The sequence below is a fragment of the Zea mays genome, chromosome 8 (genome assembly GCF_902167145.1).
Source record: "Zea mays cultivar B73 chromosome 8, Zm-B73-REFERENCE-NAM-5.0, whole genome shotgun sequence".
NCBI classification, from domain to species: Eukaryota; Viridiplantae; Streptophyta; class Magnoliopsida; order Poales; family Poaceae; genus Zea; species Zea mays.
Window position 1 is genome coordinate 7,690,841 of NC_050103.1, and position 18,510 is coordinate 7,709,350.

An 18,510-nucleotide genomic window follows, 5' to 3' on the forward strand; every position below is an offset into this window, starting at 1 on the left:
CATCCTTATGGGTCGCTAAAAGTTTTTAGCGACCAACCGTAGGTTGCTGAAGGCCGTTTTAGCAACCAACCGTAGGTCACTGTAAGTGAACCGTCGTGTAGTGGAGGTCCAGCCTGGCACAAACCGTTTTTTAAATTTTTCCCTATGTTTCATAAAATTTTTATATTATATTTGAGTCTAGAGTATAAAATCAAAAACAAATGTGTTCGGTTGGCTAGGTTAGTGTGAATATGTGTTTAAAGTCAATAACTATAGTTTAAATCTCACTTATTACATAATTTGAGTTTATTTTTACCATTTAAATTTATGGCCCGTAATAGGCCCCTCGGACCCTTGGCTAGCCCATAAAAAGTGTAAAGGGTTGGCTCGCATAAAGCGGAGGAACGTATGTGTCACACCCGGTTTTAAGGAACAAAGCCGGGTGCATCTAATACATGCGCCAAAGAAGATAACATATATAATAACAGAGTGTATAGAGATAAATGTCACAATAAAATCTGAGTACTTATTACATAGCGGAAGTCTTACAAAATAAAAGATGAATATAGCAGGAACTAAAATCTATCCTTGGCGCTAGAAAGCTGACTGGGAGACACCACCTAGATCAAGTCGAAAGCCTTAGTGTTAGGCGGCTCCTCTTCGACCACCTGCTCTTCTCCTGTGGGGGGTGTGAGACAGCAAGAGTGAGCTCACACATGTACATCGTTCAACAAGTTGTGGGGAATAATGTGGCATGAACTCACCAAAGGTGGGAATTCATGAAGTGTAAGGCTGATCAATGAAGTAAAGACTGAAGTTGAGCATTGCTTTTATAAGTTGGTCAAAATTTTATTAGCAGTTTCTAAGTGTAAGTAAATACCAAACCTTAGAAATAATAAGTAGAAGTAATAATAAAATAATCCCAAATGTAATGATATGACAAATTAAGTTTAAGTTCCATAAATTAATCATGTGAGTGTCCGAGCCACTCATGACTGTGAGCACGACTAGTATACCAGTTTTACACTCTGCAGAGGTTGCGCATCTTTACCCACAAGTCGTGTTACCCATTTGCCACGGAGTTGATCAGACCCCATACACCTCTACCAAGGAAGCAAGGCAGGGTACCACTACGAGACCTTTACAAAGTTCCACTAGCTTCAGAAAACCCGCTACAGTTTATAGGAAGCTCCAGTGCAGGAATCCCTCGCCTGACCGCCATCGCAGCAAAATCAACCCAAGGACCTCCCTACACTAACCACTCCCCTACTGCCCTTGCCTCTTTCGGGTAAGGTAGTCATCCACTAGCTTCCCTAGTTAATCAGCCAAGGGCGTCCTATTAAACCCTTGTGGTAGCACTGTTTTCCCGGGTGGTTCTCCATGTTCCCATTAACATAATGATCTTATCATGAATAATAATAATAAACAGATAACAAAAAGTATAATAATGAGTGATGAATATCTTTATACCCAAAGCCACATAAAGCAATAGCATGTACTACCCAAAAATTTAATAGTAAAACTAGTGGTGAAACAAGGTATAAAGATAGTCAAAATCTAGGGTAGCCTATTGGGTCCCAGCAAAATTAACCTATGCAGATCATTATGAATAATAAGAACATGAATGGGTAAAAGGAAGTGATCAAGGGCACAACTTGCCTTCAACGAGCTCCTGCTCAGCAGTCTCTACCAGCTGAACCTCAGAATCCTCTGTAGCTTGCTCGTCTACTCGCATCAACACAATAAATACATAGTATAGAAAAAATTAACATCATACCAATCATGTAAATAAAATACACAGTAATAATCTAGACACTAAAATGAGATCATAGAAACTGGAATCATTAAATTCGGGGTTATAGATTTTAAGTTATGAATTTTCCAAGGTTTTATGTATTTAATACAAGATTAAGTGCTAGATAAATTTTAATATGTCCTTCATGTCAAAACAGTGGCACTAATGGATAGACAATAATAATACAAAAATTTAGGAACTGGAATGGACCAACTTGGAGTTCATATGCATTTTCTATGAATTATACAAATTCTAGGAATTGTTTTTATATTAAAACTCAATTTCTAATTCATTTTCCTGATTTTTATAACTCTCTGGACGAGGCCTCAAATTCCAGAAGCGCAGGGGCTTCAGCGTAAGAATTTCTAAGACTCAGAGCGCCCCCGGTGAGGACGGCGGGTTGAATCCGAGAAAACCCAGGGCCTCTTTAGATAATATGCCACGCAAAGGGGTATGGTTGAGTGTGAGCCGTCCGATCAGAACTCTAGGGCATAGATTCGATCGTGGTGTTTATGAATCGCCACTCCACTGAGGGCCTTTGGATTACAGATCGACGACCTGGATTTAAATTGATATCCACAGCTAAGATGCGCCTAGAAGGGATCCGATGGTACGGATTCATTGGTTGAAAAGGTATGTAGATATCTAATCCCAGCCGTGCATTCACAATCTAACGGGTAGAGTCATTCTTCTTCCCCCCCCAACGTCGACGGCGAGGCTGATCCCCAAAAACCCACGGTGGCGCCATTGCTGTGCGCAGCCAAACCTTGCCCTAGCGTTTTCCATCCGCATCAACCCTAAACTCGATATGCTTGAGGTATAGAAAATGAGTTGGGACCCAATATATTACCGGAGAACGGGTAGGCGACTGCACCGGCTTCCTCCTCCCTCTTTCCACGTGATTCCAGCGAGCCTGCGCGGTTCCCCCGTACAGCCGATGATTAGTGACTTCCGCCGGTAAAGCACGACAGGGAACAACGAGCTTTTACAGCGCCCACGCCAGAGCTTTCCTCCCTCACCCCGCCGATGGCGTCGCTTGCCAGCAGGGTTTCTTTTTCTCTCACTTCTGCGCAATCCTTGTCCCCACGGACGCCTGAGGTCTGCCATAAAGAATATCAGAGGCGTTGGAAGAGATTGGAAAACACCGTGATGCCCCTGGCCGGTGTGCTGCATGTTTATATATGGGCAATAACAACCATTGCCATGGTTTACATTTGGATAATCATGAGTCTGTTTCAGATAATAACGCAGAGTTGGTTACACGAGATAAACTCTAATACAACCGACTATATGAGATAAGATTGATATACTAACTCTGCGTTATCTGTTACAGGCGCTTTGCTTTACACGCCCCCTCAATCACAACTTTCTCAAGTTGAGATTGTATTTAAAGTTTTCTAATTTCTTCACTGTAAGAGCTTTGGTAAAACCATCTGCAATTTGATCTCCTGTGGGAACATAGTCAATGTCCAGTAATTTCCTGGCGACACGCTCCCTGACAAAATGATAATCCACCTCAATGTGTTTTGTTCTGGCATGAAAGACAGGATTAAATGATAAATACTTGGCACCCATATTGTCTACCCAAAGTTTTGCGACTGAGGGGCTTGAAACTTTCAGTTCATTCAAGAGAGTTTGAATCCACATGATCTCAGCTGTGGCATTAGCTAGAGCTTTATATTCTGCTTCAGTGCTGGATCGAGATACTGTAGCTTGCTTCTTTGCATTCCATGACACTAAATTATTTCCAAGAAAGATAGCAAAACCTCCGGTGGATCTCCTGTCATCGAGGCATCCTGCCCAGTCTGCATCTGAAAATCTGCTCACTAGAAAGGAGGAAGATTTGCACAAGCTTAGCCCAAGACTAATACTAGATTTAACATATCTCAAAATTCTTTTTACTGCTGTCCAGTGAGATGTGGTTGGAGCATGTAGAAATTGGCACACTTTGTTTACTGGAAATGCAATATCTGGTCTTGTTAAGGTCAAATACTGCAGGGCCCCAACTACACTTCGATACTGAGTAGCATCATTTGGCCCAAGCAGAGAACCTTCATGAAGATGTAATTTTTCACTTGTGGATAACGGAGTACTCTCAGGTTTACAATTCGCCATGTTTGTCCTCCGTAGTAAATCAGTTGCATATTTTTCCTGTGTTAACAGTATACCGTTTTGTGTCTTGTTTACCTCTATACCAAGGAAGTAGTGAAGATTCCCTAAGTCCTTTAGAGCAAACTCTTCCTGCAGATTTTTCAGTAGTGCTGAAACAGCTTCTTGCTTTGAGCTTGCCACAATTATGTCATCTACATATATAAGGATAAACATAGACACATCTTTGCTATTATAGAAAAATAGGGAAGTGTCGGCCTTGGAACTTCTAAAACCAAGATCAAAAAGTTTCTTACTCAACCTTGCATACCAGGCCCGAGGAGCTTGTTTTAGACCATAAAGAGCTTTGTCTAGTTTGCAAACATAATTTGGCTTCTCTTTGTCCTCATATCCAGGAGGTTGTTTCATGTACACTTCCTCTTCAAGGATTCCATGAAGAAAAGCATTTTGCACATCCAATTGACGAAGAGACCACCCCCTAGAGATAGCAATAGAGAGAACAATCCTGATAGTAGTTGGCTTGACCACAGGGCTAAAAGTGTCCTCATAATCAATACCATACCTTTGTTTAAATCCTTTTGCAACCAGGCGAGCTTTATATCTATCTAAGCTTCCATCTTGTTTTCTTTTAATTTTATAAACCCATTTACAGTCAATTATATTCCTGCCTTTTTGAGGTGGAACTAAGTGCCAGGTTCTATTCTTTTCTAGTGCCATAAATTCAGCATCCATAGCATTTTTCCAGTTTTTATCACTCAAGGCGTCTTCTAAGTTTCGTGGTTCACCAGAAGTTGTAAGAAAATTGTACTTGATAGTGCCATCAGTATAAACTTTGGGCTTACGGATTCCATGTTGGAGACGTGTACTCGGGCGTCGCTGTTCCATATGCTGCGGCTGCTGTTGGTCCCCCCGGGTGCAGAGGATCCAAGAGGTGGGGCGTCCGTGGCTGCAGGCGGATCGTGTATGGCGCTCTCATCCAACTGCATGGCGGGCAGGGCAGCATCGTCAACAGGAGCTGGCATAGGTGACTCGGCCTCAGTACTTGGGCCAGAAGCATCATTTGACCCGGCTGTGTCCTGCACAGGTGGAGAGCTCAAAGCACATGGATTAGTAGTGTTAGTAGAACATGTAGGCACATGATTATCCACATGTTGGCCCCCATAACCGGTGATAATATCAGAATGTTGAAGGGATGGAGGAAGAAGGGAAATTTCTTGTTGGAGACGACGACCAGCATTGGGGCGGAGAGAGGAGAAGGGAAAAATTGTTTCATCAAAGATGACATCCCTTGAAATATAGACTCGTCCTGAAGAAAGATCAAGACATTTGAAACCTTTGTGAAAATTACTGTATCCTAGAAAGACACATTGACGGGAGCGGAATTGAAGCTTATGAGAATTATAGGGACGAAGGTTAGGCCAGCAAGCACAACCAAAAATGCGCAAAAAAGAGTAATTTGGTTTTTGGTGAAAAAGACGCTCCAAAGGTGTTTCATAATTTATGGTTTTGCTAGGAGTACGGTTGATCAAATAAACAGCTGCAAGGAAGGCGTCATCCCAGTATTTCAGGGGCATAGAAGCATGAGCAAGAAGGGCTAGACCAACTTCAACAATATGGCGGTGTTTTCTCTCCGCTGACCCATTCTGTTGATGTGCATAAGGACAGGAGATATGATGGCTAATTCCAACTTTAGCAAAGAAGGAATGAAGTTTTTGATATTCTCCGCCCCAATCGGTTTGCATGGTTATTATTTTGCGACCGAAAAGACGCTCAACGAGAGTCTGAAATTCAACAAACTTTTGAAAGACTTCGGATTTGAATTTGAGAGGATAAATCCAAGTAAATTTACTATAATCATCGATAAAACTGACATAATATTTATTGCCTCCTATAGAGTTGGGTGCATGACCCCAAACATCAGAGAAAACGAGTTCTAAGGGATGACTCGACACATGACTTGACTTGGGATAAGGTAACTGATGACTCTTAGCCTTTTGACAGGCGTCACAAACAGACTGTTTATTCTTCTCACTAGAACAAGGGAGATTAAAACGACGAATAACTTTTTCTACTATAGGAACAGAGGGATGACCTAGACGACTATGCCATTTTTCAATAGATGGTCTAGTGGCTCCATATGCTTGCTTGGATGATGTCAATGGCAAAGGATAGAGCCCTTTGTGGCAGCGTCCTTTAAGCAGAGGTCTCTTCGTGGCCTGATCCTTGATCACAAAGAAATTGGGATGAAATTCAAGAAAGGTTGAGTTATCGGTGGCTAGTTTATGAACTGAGACAAGATTCTTTGTAACTTGAGGAACATAAAGAATGTTATTGAGTTTAAGATCACGGTTATGAGTTGGAACAGTTGAATAACCAATGCGACTAATGTTCATACCTGCACCACTTGCCGTGTGGATCTGATCATGGCCTCTGTATTGGTCATGTACTGCTAGCCTCTCAAGATCTCCGGTGATGTGATCTGTGGCTCCAGTATCTACATACCAGTTTGAGTCTGCTCCATATGATGTGGCTGCTGCCCCTGCATATTTTTCATTGGGAACAAAATTTTCGTCAAAGCGATGCCAACACTTCATTACCAGATGTCCTCTTTTGCCACAGAGCTGGCACTTGGGCCTGCTGTCTTGTTGTGGAGCGTTTCTGTTGCCGATGCCAATCTGGCGAGACTGAGATTCGCCACGTCCTCGGCCTCTAGAATCTCTACTTCCTCCACCACGGTTGCCGCCTCTTCCTCGGGAACTTCCTCTTCCACGGGTGGCAGCGTTGACGGAGTAGGAGTCTGACTCGCGTAGGAGATCCAGCCGTTGCTCATAACTGAGCAGTTGGGAGTACACCTCCCCAATGGTGAGCGGATCAGCTCGCGCGACGAGGGAGGTGATGACCGGATTGTAGTCGTAGTCGAGGCCGGTGATGATGTACGAAATGAGCTCGTCGTCGTCGATCGGCTTGCCGGAGTTTGCCATCTCATCTCCCAGGGCCCTCATCTTGCCGACATATTCAGCAATTGTGAGGTCCCCTTTCTTGGTGGTGGCGAGGGCGATTCTTGTGTTGATGGAGCGTGCCTTGGTCATGGAGGAGTAAATTGTTTCGATGACCTTCCAGGTTTCTGTGGCAGTTTTGCATGCCGCTACCTGGGTGAGGGCTTCCTTGGTCATGGATGACAGCAAGAATCCTAGGACCTGTTGGTCTGTGGTCTTCCAGTCCTCCCATGCCGAATTAGGAACGTCGACGTCCTTGTCCTTGATGGTGGTCGCCGGAGCTGCAGCAGCACCCGTGAGGTAACCCTCCAGGCGCACACCCCTGACGACGGCTAGGACTTGCATCTTCCAGAGTTGATAGTTCCCCTTGGCCAGTTTCTCAGAAATAGCTTGACCGACGAGGGGATTGATAATTGCAGCAGTGCTCGACATGATGATTCTCTGGTGGATTTTGGTGTTTATGGATTGGCTCTGATTACCATAAAGAATATCAGAGGCGCTGGAAGAGATTGGAAAACACCGTGATGCCCCTGGCCGGTGTGCTGCATGTTTATATATGGGCAATAACAACCATTGCCGTGGTTTACATTTGGATAATCATGAGTCTGTTTCAGATAATAACGCAGAGTTGGTTACACGAGATAAACTCTAATACAACCGACTATATGAGATAAGATTGATATACTAACTCTGCGTTATCTGTTACAGGCGCTTTGCTTTACATGCCAACGGTGGTGGTCGCGAGAGGCAGAAAGAGGGTAGAGAGGAGGTTTTGGTCGTGGCTTCCCAAATAGGTGGGTAGTTGGATCGAGCGCAGAAACAACCCGCGCAACTCCATCGTGATTCCGCCATGCACGACGCTCGTTGGAAGAGAGCTGCGCACCCAGACCCACGTGTAAGCGTCGCTGGAGGGGCTGGGTAGCGGGCCCGCGTGGTCAGCCAACCCAAGGAGCAAGCGTGCGCCTGTGGACGGGCATTTCTAGTACTGGGCTGCGCGAAGTAAAGCCAAGTAGGCAGATAGCATGAATTTGGGCCCACGGCTTGGATTTCCTGATTTTCTTTATTCTTTTCTATTCCCTTCCAATTACAACTTCAACTTCAATTTAAATTCAAAATTTGTGGCAATTTTATCTTCAAATTTATATGTTCTATTTCTCTGAACATAGTATGAATAAAATTTATTTATTTACAAATTTATTCTGTTTTGCATAGTATTTTCTCTCTTGCTTTGTGTACATTATTTCCAATTTCCTAAAGTGCACCTTTTTAGTTAACTCCAAATTCTCAACTCAAGTATTATATATTATTATTATTATTATTTTAAATGCACAAACAAATAAGACCCAACATGATGCATAAGTTGTTTATGTGCCACTTGTTAATTATTCACTTTTAAATGTGGTTATTCACATGTACCAATGAGTAAAGGCAACACATATAGGGAGCATAATCTTAGTTCTTATGCTTTTACAAATTTGGATATTACAGTATGACCAGCGCCGACCCTGGCGGGGTCGAGTAGTGCCTCCAACCAGGGCCCCCAGATCAGTGGGACCTCATCCCATGTACTAAATAGTAGTATATATAGCATATATTATATAGTTCTATCTGCTAGTTTTATAAAAAATTAAAGGTCTAATTATAAGTCAACAACACGACAACAACAAAGCAAAGAGAATTATTAGTCATATCCTATCAATTTTGATTTCTATATTCTAGTAGTAGTACTTCGTAGTCTCAGTCCCAGCCGTCTAGGCTCTCAGCGTGTAGCGAGACAATGACGTTTGACGTTTCATCTCTATCTCTCGTATAGTTGTAGACATACAAACAATTGATTGATCTGACAACACATTGTATCCATTTAATTGCTGTTCAAAGTAACCTTCTTTTGAGTCATCTGTATATAATATATATATATATATATATATATATATATATATATATATATATATATATATATATATAATAATTATTATAAAGGATCTCCTTTATAAGTCTTATCTTGTGCCTCTAAAATGTCATGCGTATGACCTGTCATAAGCCCGACGTGCTATTGACTACCCCATAGAAAACGGGGAGGAGAGCAGGGAGGAGTGGAGTGACGTATGGAGAAATTTCTACATTATAAAAGTAGATATTTGTGTATAATTTTTATCTTATTTTTATCATTTAAATATATGGCTTATCATAGGCTTGTCGGGTTGTTGGCTGGCCTAAAGAAAGCTATGAGAGGAGCAGCGGAGAGCAGGGAGAGATGACGCAGAAAAACCTCATGCATATAGAATACTAGTTGGTTGTCCGTGTGTTGCGATGGTTTACAACAATATCTATATAAACTATCCATCAAAAAGATTTCAAGTTTTTTTTATTAATTGTCTCCACTCTCCGTATAATATTTTTTTGATTTGGCTAAATGATGTTATTATTTACTCCATCCAATATGGCATGGTACAATACGGTCAATAAAGTGAGCGATTAGAAGAGAGTTCACAACGACTGACTGAACAAACAGAGATTATAAAATGACATAATTCTACCATACAGAGACCAAATAAGAGAAAGTTCGTGAGCTCAAGTTTTTAAAATAAGTCACATGAACTCAAACTTGTAAAAAAGATAGATCAAAATATAGAGTGATTGCTGAAGTCAGGCATCAATAAAAACTGGATGCGCTCCATATATATGCTACTTCGTAGCAGTTACTAACGTTTAAAACCAACAAATAACCTTTTATTTTACTGTTAGTGTGACAAATCATTGTTGCTCCATCCAATTCAGCAACCTCAAACACCATGAGTCCATTGCATCAACGTAGTCTCAGAAACGACCTAATGCTTACAAGAGCCAAGAACGTCGTGCCGTGCTTGGGTTGTAGCCTCGACCCGTAGTGCTGGTCTGACCTGACACAATTATATTTTTTTTATTTTAAAAAAATATATACATATATATAATTTATATTCAATATTAAAAACATCTAAGCATGATGTTCTGCTGATTAGATAACTTTACCTAGTGTCTCCCGCCCTTCTATCAAGTCATGAGTTCGAACCCCACTTCCTGCACCGTTTTTTAACATTTTACGCTGATTTAATCAAATAAGCCGATGGGCTAACGGGCTGGCCCGGCACAATCAACTGGCCGGCATGACGTGTCTGAGCCAGAGTTGTGGCTCGCGGGCATCTGGCCCATGTTGGGCCGCCGTTTGGCTATCTAAAGGCGTGTAGCGGGTTAATTTGAAATAGCTGTGAGGGTTTATTTGTAAAAAGATGACGCGGGACGACCGTTGAATCTGATGCTTAAGTATAGTATAGAAGTAGAGAAATAGTAAGATAAGACTCCCCCGCTTTACCATTCACAATTATTCAAGGATCCAACAGCTCTTATTATCACATTCTATAGTCTTTATTATAATATAATAATCTCATGAATAATTCATATTATAGTAATATACATATGATCCGCTGCTACCACTACAAAAAATATAAACTTTCTAAAGCTGCTTAACTCCTACAGCTTCTTAAGTGCCTACTCTCTCCGTCCCATTAATATTCTTCTTTCCAAAAAAACTAACGAAGATGCTAGACAAGCAAGTTTAAACATGACAACTGGCATGCAAATGAATAGCACTTATTTGTTGTTGAATTGCAACACTATAAATTACCGTCAAGAAAAATAGAGACATTTTGGTTGATATTGTGTGTCTTAGGTTCCTTGAGGACATTTATTTTGTAATTCATATGATTTGTTCCATATTTCCTTTTAAAGTTGGTGATGGTTTGTAAACTATATGCTATAACGTTTTGAGCCTTTGTATTATCCTTGCTCCTGACTAGATTTTTTTCCCGGATTTATATAATGCATCTGGGCCAACTTTGGAGCATGTGTAGATCTGAAATCTCTACTATTTTGAAGCACCAGTTTCGGGCATTTTGCATCACGCGTGAAGCACGTAGGTCTGTTCCTCTCCGTCGCTTCTCGCCTACCAATGACAAGGAATGGGCCATGCGAAGTGCGTATGACTATCCTCTCCTTGCTTCTCGTCTATCAATGGGTCATTACACTATACATGGGTTTTTACACCATCGATAGGCTGTAAGAAACAACTCAAGCCCACTACGACAAGAAGTCACAAGCAACGCTCCCATATAGTATCAACTCGTTAGATGAAGAAGGACAAGTGACCGAATAAACTATAAAAAAGGGGTCGTACTCCTTTATACTCATACCTTTTTTGGTCTTTTGGCTAAGATCAAGTGTAATATTTGTTCTTATCAGTTTAGTTTAATATCTAATATATAGTCTATATGTTCACTTTGATATTAAATTTAACACATGCATTGTACTAGTCTGCTTATATGAGTTTCGTAAGTGGAACCGAGTTGCATCCGCATAGTAGATCTATTATACTTTTACCATCACTTCGTGTGAAAAGGTTAAGGATTACTTGTACACATGTCACTCATTTTTTGTAAAATTAGATAGCTAGTTCATTTGGATGCCATGGTGGCATCCAAATGAACTAGCTAGTTTCACGAGTTGCATCCATACAATGTATCTATTACACTTTTGCCATCACTTTATATGAAAAGGAGTTAAGGATTAATTGTATACATGTCACTCAAATTTTGCAAAATTTTTCCCCAACTTACTTCCGGTACCAGAGCAAAATCACGTGTTTGTAGATTGAAATAGTATATTAGTTAGATAAGAACGAATACAATAATAGTAGTTGATATAGAGGGATATAAGTGTGGAGTAGTGTAATATAGAGTAAAATATTTTGATGACTAAATTATAAATAGTAATATAAAGTAAGGATATAAAGTAACATGCACTGTAGATAGCCTAAATAAGGATGAGACCCACAGGCCACAGGTCCAATTGTCGTCTCACAAGTCACATGTATAAGAACTTACAGTGTGTTTGGTTTTAGAAATGAGCTAATCCATTATATTCTTATTCCTCAAATTTTTTGTTTAGTTTATGAAATAGAATGAGTTGTTTTAGCACCAACACATTCATCATAGTTAGTACTAATATGAGAAATGATCTTATTCTACCAAATTTAATGAATGAACTCACGATACATGTTCTCATTTCTCAGCTCCCTCTCTTTCTCTACACTTCACCGGATCTTATGGAGAGATTGCTGAGAGGGGGAAAATGTGTATCCTCTTACGCAGATTGTGCGTCTAGAAGAAGTTTAGATTATGCATCTAAGATAAAATGCCTAGATTACCCTTATGGTGCGTTTAGATCATTCATTTTGTAGGAATTGGAATTTACTTAATAAAATAACCTATTTAGCTTAGAATTTAACATTCCACCACTTTCCAAAGTTCAGATATAAGTCTATCTCAAATTCATGGGGTTGGGGATGGGAAATGATTTTATGTATCAATAGAATTTGTTTATACTCTACAACTTATATGACGCTCTTCGGCTTACTTCCCTATAGTAAAAATGTAACACATAAATATCTCCGATATCTTGTTAATAATAGTATGCAAATATATTTTGTACAAAACTGAATTAACTTAATTGATATGTGTCTAAATTATTATTATTATTATTAGAATAGAATTCAATTCCAAGGATCCAAACGGGGCATTATGTAAATGAATAATTGTAAGCAAATAGTTAGAGTATTTTAGGCTTTGTATACACTATCCGAATTCGGCTCTTGTGCCGAGTGTTCGACTTTATCAAGTGTCATGACCATAGCACTCGGTAAAGAAGGCATACCTAGTAACCGGTAAAACTTCTTTGCCAAGTGATGTGGCTCTGGCACTCTGCAAAAGAAGCACCTTTTGCAAAATGCCTCCTAGTGCACTCGTCAAATATGGAGCCTTTGCCAAGTGCCTCCCAAAGCACTCGGTAAAGGGACTGGCAAAGGGGTCTACTGGAGACTTCTTTACCGAGCGCTAGTCCAACAGGCACTCGGTAAAGACGGAGCCGTTGCCGAGTGCTAGGGAGGACACTCGGCAAAGGCTCTGTCATTGTTATTTGGCGCCGTGACGGCGATTTTTATTTGCCGAGTACCGGGAGGCACTTAGCAAAGCCTTTGCCGAGTACACGATAAAAAGTATTCGACAAAGAAGCCGATGTCAATATACAGTTCATCGAGACCTTTTTGCCGAGAGTGACACTCGGCAAAAAGTTTGCCGAGTGTTTTCTGGACTATGTTGAGTGCCTAAAACACTCGACAAATCAGTTTTGTCCGGTAATGATAGGGAATAACGAAGGCAACACCATTTATAATTCCTCTAGCATGTACCGTTTAGGGACGTGAAACAGATATTCGATTGACTTGATGCCATCACAATTCTAGTGTTTGAGTGAGTAATCTCACCCAACAGATATAAACTTGCTTGGTAGCTTTAAAATAGTTAGACCTCTCAAGCTAAATGCCAATACACATTCTCTAATGCATGGCCCAGCTCAAAACCGTTCCTTCTGTTGGATGAATGTACAAAGAAAAAAAACGTGTTTCCATTCTACAAACATGTAATAAGCTAAGGGAGCATTAATTTGCACCTATATATAAAATGCATTACCTAACTAACAAGAGTCCCAAAGTTTATTATATTATATTGGTGGTTAATAGAAATGACTAAGAAAAGGATTTTTTAGTGGCTACAACAATTTACTTGAGGGTTTGCACCCAACAAAACTAAAACACTTCCTTGGAGCGAGGTCCCCAGTTATACCTAAGCAATTGAAATACGCATTTTTTTTTGGAGTTGTTTGATAATTCATGGTTTTGAATAGCGTGTCCATGGAAATGTGTAATTTCCTCGGTGGTTTGGGTTGTTACTAAAAAAATGCATTTTCTTGGAGGCTTTGCACAACCCAAGGGCCAAGGTAATGATATATTTCTTGAGAGGTTCTAATTTCTCGGGTAGGTTAAAGGAGTGTTTGGTTTATAGGAACTAAACTTTAGTCCATCCATTCTATTCTATTTTAGTTCTTAAATTACCAAATACAGAAACTAAAATAGAGTTTTAGTTTCCGTATTTGTCAATTTGTAGACTAATATAGAATAAAAATGAAGAGATAAAAAAATTAGTTTCTAAAAAGACCAAACACCCCTAAGACACTGTAGAGTATTAATTCATCACGTAAGAAAGGTTCGCAACATGTGCCAACGAGAAAACGACGACACGAAGTCAACTAGCTCTTCCACCCAGCACTACTACTGTTGAAGGAACTGAACGCTTTCATGCATCTAGCTAGCTAATAACGACCAAGAATTGAATGGAAAAAAAGCTGCGAGAATGATCCACTGCCCTTTAATTAACGCTGCCCCACCTTTTGCATATACTTCTCCTCCGATCCACTGACCACCACACGCCCTTAACCATCATCACTTCATCGGCCGTCGGATTGGACGGCCTCTGTATATGCAGTGCACACATATCGTCGTCTCCTGTCCATTCCATCAGTTTCATGAACGAATCGACCTCTACGCGCTCAAATAGTCTCTTTCTCCAGAAGCTACTACTTCACTAGTCCCTTTCTGCTTCTTTCTTCGTACTCGTGTGTACAGAGATAGATAGGCTACCGAAGATAGCCTAAGAAAAGTATATACACATTGAAAAACAGCGAAAAATATTTGTGTTCTTCTAGTATAGTTACTTTGTCATTTTGTGATAGTGCATGTCCTTTTGAGTCTAAGTTCCAGAATTGCTACAAGTATTCATATTTTTAATTTCTAGATTTACTCTATAGTAACAAAGGATCCTAGTGATAGGCGGATCGAACAATGCCAGCTGCCAACGAAGCATGCTAGCAGGATGCTGATAGGAGTATAATGTGGCTTTTTTGTGTATTTATTACAGGGGCGAGTGCACATATATATTATATTCGCAAAAAGAAAATAAAAGGGAAAAAGTGAACTAAAAGCCTGAAAGCCCGATCCAAAGCACGTTTTTTTGTCTGGTACGAGCCTGACCTGGCCCGCTTAAAATGGGTCCAGGCCGGCCCGACACGAATAAGCGGGTCGAGTCCAAACAGATAATCAAGCACGATGTGCTGGCCAGGCACGGCCCGTTTAGCGCTTGGCCTGTTTTTTTTTACTAAACCGTGCTTTTTGGCTCGTTAAGCCCGTTTTTTCCATGCTCACGGGTCGGGCCGGGCCGACCCATTTAACCCTGTAGCGTGTCGAGCTCGTTCAGAGAAACAAGCCTGCATGCCTGTCAAGCCTGGCCCGGTTTTCTAACCAGGCCGGGTCAGGCGGCCTGTTTGAACATCACTAAGAAAATATAGACGACCAAACAACACACATATACGACCACTCATGCAATGGTACAAGTGTTTATAGTTTCCTTTCTGCTTTAATTTAGCCAACTCGCCAAATGTTGGTCTAGTTTTAGGGCCATATATGGCCCATAATAACCATTTCAGCTCATTATATATAACCATTCCAGCTCATTTTAGTTAAGCTGAAACTTAGGTTAATATTTTTCTAAACAAGCTAGGTATAGTGCTAGGCACTTATACACACACATGCATAGGGCTAGCTTCTATCAACATACACGAGGACCTTGTTGTTAGTGGATTCATACCACCGATTTTACCATAAAAGCTAGCTAGTGATTGTCGATGGAATAATCATACCATACCCACTACCGGAATCGCGTTCTTTGCCGAGTGTCTAAGACACTCGGCAAAGGCTATTTTACACTCGGCAAAGGCTTTGCCGAGTGTAACACTCGGCAAAGAACACTCGGCAAAGATTTCATCGGCAAAGGGTTCTTTGCCGAGTGCTTTTTTTCGGACACTCGGTAAAGACTTTGCCGAGTGTCAAAAAGCACTCGGCAAAGAAAAACACTCGGCAAATTAAGAATCGAAAAAATTAAAAAAAAAACAGCAAAACATTTTTTAAATTCTAGGAACAACTCTCCAACCCTACCTATTACCTTACCTGTTGCCCTATCATTTTTCACTATTATTTTGAATCAAACTTATATGTTTTGTAAATGGTGAGATTCGAACTCGCAACCTCTCTCTCGCGCATACCCTTCTATACCACTACACTACTACACCAATTATGTTTATACTACGTTTTCATTCCTCATGTACTATAACAAATCGAGAGTAATTTGATTATTTAAGGCACTAAATGAGTTCATTTGAAAATGTGACCAACTATAAAGTTGCATAACTTTTTGAGATCTAAAAGTTTTATTTTAATAGTTTTTACATCCGAGACCATTTATAAAATTTGAATTTTAAATTTAAAAACTTCACACGAAATTTTCAATGATAAGACGATTTCAAATCAAAAAATTGTCAACTACAAAGTTTCATTACATTTCAAGACCTACAACTTTTATTTTGGTGGTTTTTCCATCCGAGACAGTTTGAAAAATTCAAATTTCAAAATTCAAACATAGTTTTGCATAACAAGATGATTTCAAACTAAAACATTGTCAACTACAAAGTTTCATAACTCTTCAATACCTACAACTTTCATGTTGGTGGTTTTTCCTTTCGAAGTCGTTTTCAAAATTCAAATTTTAAATTTTTAAAATTCAGACATAGTTTTCGTTGACAATATGACTTCAAATGAAAAAGTTGTCAACTATAAACGTCTATAACTTCTCAAGATCTACAAAGTTTATTTTGGTTGTTTGGTAATTTGTTTATCTCAGATGATGGTTCTAACAATATGCATAAATTCTATACGTCTCTCTCGTAGTTTCATAAACTACGAGAGAGATATAGGTTTTGTGAACAAATTTATTTTTATTTTATCATATGAAGAAATGTTCAATATATAAATTGTACATCATGATGAGTTATACAAATTTGTAGTTGAAAACTTTTTCATTTGAATTAATTTACTACTTTAAAATGTGATTTTTAAATTGTCTTTGCTTAGTGTTGGAGAAAAAACACTCGGCAAAGAGCTCTTTGCCGAGTGTTGTATTTGTGACACTCGGCAAAGAGCTCTTTGCCGAGTGTCAAAAAAAGACACTCGGCAAAGAAACTCTTTGCCGAGTGTCAAAAATAAAACACTCGGCAAAGAGCTTCTTCGCCGAGTGTTTTCTTTTACCGAGGGTTTTTTGTGTGGCACTCGGCAAAGAGCTCTTTGCCGAGTGCCCGAAATAAAATACTCGGCAAAGAATATGGCACTCGGCAAAGAGGCAAATTCCGGTAGTGACCGGTTTATAGAAACTGAACTCCAAGTTTCTTAAAAACCAAGAAGCGACTCTTCTCTAGCTAAAACCAACTTTTATGTTTGTTTAATTACATCATGCCTTTGTTGGTTTCATAGAATTTACAACTATTGCCGCCGCTTTTTAAAATAGAGAAAGGGTATGCTAGTAATTATGTATCAAAAAGACTAGAAACTGTTTCCTTAGATTCTAAGTTCCAAACACCATAGCCCAACTCTTCTTTATAATTCAGTTTCTAGAAACACGGGATAGGAACCAGTGTACTTTCAAACAGGCCCTAATAATTAAGTCTAAGGTCTGGCATCGCTCGTGGTGGTTCTGGCTACAGTGACACTATATATGGATATAGAGAAGGGTTCGAGGATTTTCTGAACAAATTACGCATGACGAGTTTTTTTTTTAGACTGGTTCGATTTGGGTGGCCATTAATTCGTGTGGATTGGGATGACACCATGCATCTTTTGGATGTATTAAGAGAGATACGCTATATCCGATTGTTTTTTCATGCATTAAATTGTGGGACAATCTTAAAGCACCGGCGGAATCCTAGGACGACGGCGGCGCCAACAGATTGGCGGGAGTGGACTAGCTAGTACGTCACGATCAAGACTCATGCGTGCATGCATGGCATGTCTTCTTTGTTGCATCACAGGTGATGAGATATATGCATGCATGGCACCGTATGTACCCATGGTCCCCATGGACAAGCGCACGTTGCCGCCACTTTTCTAGGGAAAGCGCTAGCATGCCATGGCATGCCATGCCATGCCACTTCATGCACCCGGCGCGGACTACGGCACCACGTAGGCATACATGGCACATGCATGGACGTACTACTCTAGCTATCTGTATGTAGAGCACGCACAATGCGTGATAATTCGATAAGAGGATCATCACGCAGCTTGCTTGGCTAAATCAATTCCTTCGAAAGTAAGCAATAGAAAAGCAAAAAATATCCTCTGCAATTGCATATGCATGCATAAAATCAAGCAGCTGGCTCAGTAACGCGGGCTAAAAACTGACCATGGTTTCCAGGGGCTGGCGCGCCTGGTGGACGCACACTTGTCAGTCTCGGGCACCGAGAGCTATACGCACGGGTTCTGTGCGTGACAGTGTGAGCGCAGGCTACACACACATCATCGTATCGTGTCCAGAGCAGATAGATACATGAGGGTGTGTCTACATACATACACACAGCCAGCAGAGTCAGCCAGCACACCGCGCGCGTTCTCCATGCACCGGAAACGTACTGGGTCGAGCAGTGACGCTCTGGCGCCCGCAATGATCAGCAGTACCAGATCACGACGACCCCAGTCACCGGCCTGCTTGTCCCAGATGGATGCCTACGTACGTACGCGCGTCTACAGCGCAGCGCCTGCACCGCGTGCGAGACAGCGTGGACCCCGCGCCATCCGGCCTGTCGTCCGCAGACTTGGGTCACGAAGGG

The 18,510-nt window shown here is 40.7% G+C and overlaps 1 non-coding gene and 1 pseudogene across 1 annotated transcript; one reads left to right on the plus strand and one right to left on the minus strand.

The window, feature by feature from the left end:
- Nucleotides 1-6,707: 6,707 nt before the first annotated feature.
- On the minus strand, nt 6,708-6,846 carry LOC111590016 (small nucleolar RNA Z247). Its single transcript, XR_004852310.1, has one exon. It is a non-coding gene; the product is annotated as a small nucleolar RNA Z247 (small nucleolar RNA).
- A 4,255-nt stretch (nt 6,847-11,101) lies between these two features.
- On the plus strand, nt 11,102-11,216 carry LOC111590080 (uncharacterized; annotated as a pseudogene).
- The last annotated feature ends 7,294 nt before the right edge of the window (nt 11,217-18,510 follow it).